A 5,627-nucleotide genomic window follows, 5' to 3' on the forward strand; every position below is an offset into this window, starting at 1 on the left:
AAAGGCAAGAAGTGACTGGCTCTTATGAGGGAGCCTAGACCCAGTGGGTGGGGATGAAGGTAGAATCTCCACTGAGTAGTATCCAATCTGTCTGGGTGGGACTGATGAAAGGAGATGGGGATGGCTCTCATGTGGCACAATAGTGAATAACTGCCATCAGGACTGATAGTGAGGGTTGGAAATGTAAAGGTAGACATTTTGTAGCAAGAGAAGGTGAGTGGCTGACTTTGCAATCTAGGAGCGGAGGTCCTTGGGACCATCAAGGTTGAAGACTGGAATGCAGGGCCCTACCCAGAGAAGCAGTGATGCCAGAGATGGAGGCAGAGATGACATGGAGAGATGGAGAGGCTGTGGACTCTAGACCCAGAGAAGGAGAGGGTCTGTGTACTGATGACAGAGGGGAAGGCTTTTGGTTGGTTGATGATGCTTGTCAATGAAACCATATACGATAGGATGAATGTAAAGCTAATGTTCTCCCATGTAAACTATCACATTATTCACAATAAAACATTTTTTTTTTAATCACTGGGGAAAAAAAAAGGTCTTGTGCAGCAGATTTGCCCAATGCAATACATCATTTGATTTCTTGGCTGCTGCCTCTATGAGTGTTGATGGTTGATCCAAGAAAAATGAAGTCCTTGACAACTTCAATCTTTTCTCCATTGATAAGAATGTTGTTTATTGGTCCAGTGGTGAGGATTTTTGTTTTCTTTACACTGAGATGCAATCCATACTGAAGGCTGTTGTCTTTGATCTTCATCAGTAAGTATTTTAAGTCCTTTTTGCTTTCAGCAAGCAAGGTTGTATCATCTGCATATCGCAGGTTGTTAATGAGTCTTCCTCCAATCCTGATGCTAATCCTGATGTTGTTATTGCTGTTGTTGTTAAGTGCCATTGTGACCTATACAGGGTTTCCAAGGAGCAACTGGTGAGCTTGAATCACTGACCTTGCAGTTCAAATGACTTTGCAGTCTGACATATTAGCCCACAGCACCACACCAGGATTTAGGTGCCATTAAATCAATTTCAACTCATAGGAACCTTATGTACAACAGTACAAAGCACTACCCTATCCTGATTCATCTTCACAATTGTTGCTATGTTTGAGTTATTGTTGTAGTTACTATGTCAATCCATCTCACTGAGGGGCTTGCTCATTTTCTCCTGTTCTACTTTACCAAGTGTCTTAGTTTACTGCTGCTATAGCAGAAACACCATGAATAGATGACTTTAACAAACAGAAATGCATTCTTTCACAGTTTAGGATGATAGAAGTCCAAATTCAGGGATATGCTTTCTCTCTCTGCTGGCTCACAGTTTTGGATGAAAGTTCATGTCTCCTTTGAGTATCTGCGTGCCTTGACCTGTGTCGTAGCATCAGTCTTCCCCTGGGTCTAGGAGGTTCTTAACACAGAGGCTCTGATTCCAAAGGATGCACTTGGCTCCTGACTCTTATTTCTTGTTGGCAGTCCCTCTCTTCTCTGCTTACTTGTTTAATCCCTTTTGTATCTCAAAAGCAAAGCACCCTGGTACCATAGTGGGTAACAGGTTTGGCTGCTAAACACAAGGTCAGCAGTTTGAGTCCAGCGGATGCTTCAAAGGTAGAAAGATGAGGCTTTCTGCTCTTGTAAAGATTCATAGCCTTGGAAACCCTATATAGGGTAGCTGTGAGTTGGAGTTGCCTCAACCATACAAAACCACCACCACCACCATATACTAAAAGAGAATTATTCAGAACATAACACAATTGTATACATTGCATCCTGCCTCACCAACACAACCACCACTAATTGTGCTTTATTAACATCATGTTGTAGTTGTTCTTATATGTTGTCTAATCAGTTCTGACTCACAGACCATATGTACAACAGAGTGAAACACTGCCCAGTCCTTTGCCATCTTTACAAGTGTTGTTATGTTTGAGTTCATTGTTGCTGCCACAGTATCAATCCTTGAGGGTCTTCCTGCTTTTCACTAACCCTCTACTTTATCAACCATAATGTTCTTCTCCAGAAACTGGTCCCTCCTGATGACATATTCAAAGTACATGAGACAAACTCTCACTATTCTCCTTTCTGAGAATTCTAGCTGTACTTCTTTTAACACTAATGTATTTGTTTTTCTGGCAGCCCATGCTATTTAATATTCATCTCCAACACAATAATTCAGTCTGCCTTATTCGTGTTAAACTTTCACATGCATATGTTGTTGTTGTTGTTAAGTGCCATAGCGACCCTGTACAGGGTTTCTGAGGCTGTAAATCTTGACGGGAGCAGAAAGCCTCATCTTTATCCCATGGAACAGCTGGTAGTTTTGAACTGCTGACCTTAAGGTTCGCAGCCCGATTCGTAACCACTGCACTACCAGAGCTCCTTCACATGCATATAAGGTAACTGAAAATATCATAGTTTGGGTCAGATGCACCTTAGTCTTCAAGGTGACATCTTTGCTCTTGCACATTTTAAAGAAGTCTTTTGCAGATTTGTCCAATGCAATACATCATTTGATTTCTACACTGCTGCTTCCATGAGCGTTGACACATGAGCCAACTCGTGAAGCCGAGGTGTTGGACATCCATGAGAAGAACAAGGAGAGAAGGACAAGGTCAGGCCAAAAGACCAGTATGGGTTGAAGCTCAGAGTCATAAATTAGAGCCTGTCTGGTTCCAAAACTGCAAAGATTTTCTTGTGACTGGAGTCTCTGAGGAGGAGGAATCAGTGACAGATGAAGTAGGAGAATTAGCAGAGCTGAACTGTGAGCACTGGGCACACTGGGGAATGTTTTCACCGTGTTTTGAGCAGCTATCTGTAGAAGGGATTGGAGGCAGGGATACACTCAGTAATAATAGAGCAGGCAACAGATGATGAACGCTTGGAATAAGGCAACGTGGTTTCAGGAAGAAGAAGCAATGATGATACAAAAGGTGTTAAGGAGGGAGAAGTGATAGAATTTGCTTACTAGAGGGGAGAGAAAGATGGAGGTAAAAGATGACATCTAGTTTCTGATGTGGTGGTTAGGGACAATGGTGGTGCCAGTCATTGAAAAGGGAAACCCAGGAGGCAAAGACAGGAATGTTATTGTTATTGTTAAGTGCTGTACAATCGGTTCTGACTCTTAGTGACACTGTATAGAGTTTCTGAGGAGCAGCTAGTGAGCTTGAACCACTGACCTTGCAGTCCAGTGCTTTTCCTACAGTGCCACACCAGGACTCCAAAGGCATAATTGTTGTTGTTGTTGTTGTTAAGTGTCGTCGAGTCGGTTCTGACTCATAGTGACCCTGTATAAGTTTCCAAGGAGTGACTGGTGAGTTTGAACTGTCAGGCTTGCAATTCAAACAGACCTTGTGGTCCCATGCTTATCCTATAATGCCACACCAGGCAGGCTTAATTATGACCTCTCTGGTATCTTTCTGGGTTCTGGATCCTTACACTTAACTTCTCAGACTTCACCTTGTGTTTGGGGTGTTCCCTTTCCCTTGAAATCCCTGGGTAGCACAAATAGTTAAGTGCTTAGCCCACAGTCAGAAGGTCAGAGGTTCAAATCTACCTAGAGGTACCTTGTAAGAAAGACCTGGTGATGTGCTCAAAGACCACAGCCTTACGGGGCAGATCTACTCTGATATGCATGGGGTCATCATGAATCACAGGCAACGAATGTGAGAGCCAATGAGACTCTCCTTTCACTCACCTTCCTGGAAATTTCTTAACTAATAATTAACTGCAAGAGAGGAACCACAACACCCCAGCTTTATTTTCCAAATAATTACCCTGCAGGAAAACATAAAGCCACACAGACATGAGTAGAAGACACAGGTGCCTGCTCTCAGCACAGTGCGTGTGTAATTTGTTTTGGGGTATGTGTCAGGGCTTAATAAGTACCTGCTAAGATTTTGATGGCTGGGTAGTAAGACTTAAAAGGGACTTGCTGAAATAATAATTATACTGCCTGAGGAGTCCTGGTGTGGCGCAATAGGATAAGCACAAGGTCGGCAATTTCTAACTCACCACCGCTCCTTGGAAACCCCATATAAGGTCTCCATGAATCTGAACTGACTCCACAGCCCTTAACAACAACAACAATGAACCTAGAATCAGTAGGTGTGAATAATGGAAACCAGCACTAAAACTTGGGCTCCAGGATCTCAGTGGATTCTGCATGCAGGTTGGAAAAACCGTCAGGGGAGACTTTGGGTAAGAATCCTCATGAGACCTCCATCATCTTCTCTTGAAGACAGATGCATCCGCTCTGGAGGGATAGAGCTCATTATCCGTGTCTTTGTTGACACATACCTTGCCCAAGCACATAGCTTGGAAAGGGGATCTGTGCTGGAGTCTAGCTAACATTGGCCTCTTTATATGTACCCTCATGTTTGAGACAACTGGTAGCCACTATGAGAGTCAGCCCTGGAATCTCAGCTAGCAAACTTTAACCCTCTGCAGATCCCAGTCTTTAGGAAGCCCAGGTGAAAGAACCTATTACTGGAGATTCAACCAGTTTCAAATGAGTACATTCCAGTTTATGGTGACCTCATGCATGTCAGAGTAAAACTGTGTTCCATAACATTTTTAGTAGTTGATTTTTCAGAAGTAAGGAGCTAGGACTTTCTTTTGAGATGCCTCTGGCTGGACTCCAACCTCCAGTCTTTCAGTTAGCAGATGAGAGTGTTAAATGTTTGAATCACCAAGGGAACCTCATTATTAGAGACTCTCTTAGAAGAAAGCACAGTGTAAAGAATGTTAAATACTCTCTGTGTGAAAGGTACTTTCAAGAAATATGCAAGTATTTATCAAATAAACAGATAAACAAATGAAAGAGCATGCTTTATTAACAAAACACATCGCCAGGAAGGGATGGAAGCAGAGAAGCTAGACACCATATGTTGTTTTGCTGTTAAGTGCCTTTGAATCAGTTCTTACTCATAGCAACCACGTATAGAGTTTCTGAGGAACAGCTGGTGAATTTGAACCACCAACCTTGCAGTTCAAATCCACCTTGCAGTCCAGTGCATTTTCCCACAATGCCACACCAGGACTCCAGACATCATACAGTTATGTAGAAATTAAATTTCCAACTAGTTGGAAGAGTGGGGTTATGTTTTATTTCATAATTTTCCATTCAGATTTTAATATCATAAATTGAAAACTACTAATTGACATGTTATTTTCAGATACTAGAAATCATCCTAAGTCTTTGAAACCAGGTTCTAGATGTGACTTTTTGTTTATGAGCATAATGAGGAACTAAATCCCAACAAAAGGATCCTAAATCATTTTTAAAAGCACCCCAGATCCCCCCCAGAGAGAACAGAACAGAGGGTACCCAAGAAATCCATTTCTGGGTCATTATAGAAAACCATTAAAAACCCATCCTTTTAGTGTAAGCTTTAGGACATACCATGTAAGGCAGAATGTAGATAGAGTTTCTTCCAAACATTTTCCAACATGTTCAAGCATGAATGTCTTTAAATTACTTTGTTATTGTTGTTTAGGTGCCATTGAGTTGGTACCAATTCACAGTGAAGCAATGCATGACGAAGTGAAATGTTGACAGATCCTGTGCCCACCTCACAATCGTTAATACATTTGAGCCCATTGCTGCTGCCACTGTGCCAATCCATCTCATTGGGG

The sequence above is a fragment of the Chrysochloris asiatica genome, unplaced genomic scaffold (genome assembly GCF_000296735.1).
Source record: "Chrysochloris asiatica unplaced genomic scaffold, ChrAsi1.0 scaffold00082, whole genome shotgun sequence".
In the NCBI taxonomy this organism is placed as follows: Eukaryota; Metazoa; Chordata; class Mammalia; order Afrosoricida; family Chrysochloridae; genus Chrysochloris; species Chrysochloris asiatica.